Genomic DNA, 864 nt, shown 5'->3' on the forward strand with positions numbered 1-864 from the left:
CATTTATCAACATTTTAACTTCAAATGCCTTATAAAAAAAAATTGTGCCTATGTATTTTTAATATTTTTCAACTGATATTGTAACAATATATCAGGAGCTTTGTATTGAATTTTTACACTTTTGGGCCCAACAGATAAAACTTTATTGATATTTATAGAAAAAAAAAAACTGAAAATGTCCGTAAACAGCTCAAAAAGAGTCAAAATATTTTCAAAATTGTATGGCGTATAGGAAATGCTAATATAAAAATTCAGGAAAATTTTCATGTATCTGCAGTTATTCGTTTTTGAATTACAACAAAATAAGGAAATCGCTACATGAGAAATCGAGTGAATATCCAATGTTGTAAAAATTTGAATTTCAAACGATCATAAAAATTTAATTTGACTTTCTTATAGATATTTTTTGTTTGATAAAGGTAGATAATCTTATAAGGAATCTTGTATTACATTTTAAAATCTTAAATTTAAAAAGAAAAATTTTTACGAATTCTTAACTCAAAATAATTTGCTAATTTTCTTGATTTTTCCATATTTTGTCATTTTTTGAACTTTAAATGCTTATAAAAAAAAACTGTGACTAAGGATTTTTAATATTTTTCATCTGCTTTTGAAACAATATACTAGGAGCCTTTTATTAAATTTTCAAGCTTTTTTAAACAACAAATAAAATTGTATTGATATTTTTAGAAAAAAAACTAAAAAAAAATGAAAACTGACAATATCCGTAAAGAGCTCAAAATAAATAATATATATAATAAATAAATATTTTGAAAATGTTATGGTGTATAGAAAATGCTAATATAAACATTCAGTCAAAATTTCATGTATCTACGGTCATTTTTTTAAAGGTTACACCAAAAA

Source organism: Acyrthosiphon pisum, chromosome A2, assembly GCF_005508785.2.
Source record: "Acyrthosiphon pisum isolate AL4f chromosome A2, pea_aphid_22Mar2018_4r6ur, whole genome shotgun sequence".
Taxonomy (NCBI): domain Eukaryota; kingdom Metazoa; phylum Arthropoda; class Insecta; order Hemiptera; family Aphididae; genus Acyrthosiphon; species Acyrthosiphon pisum.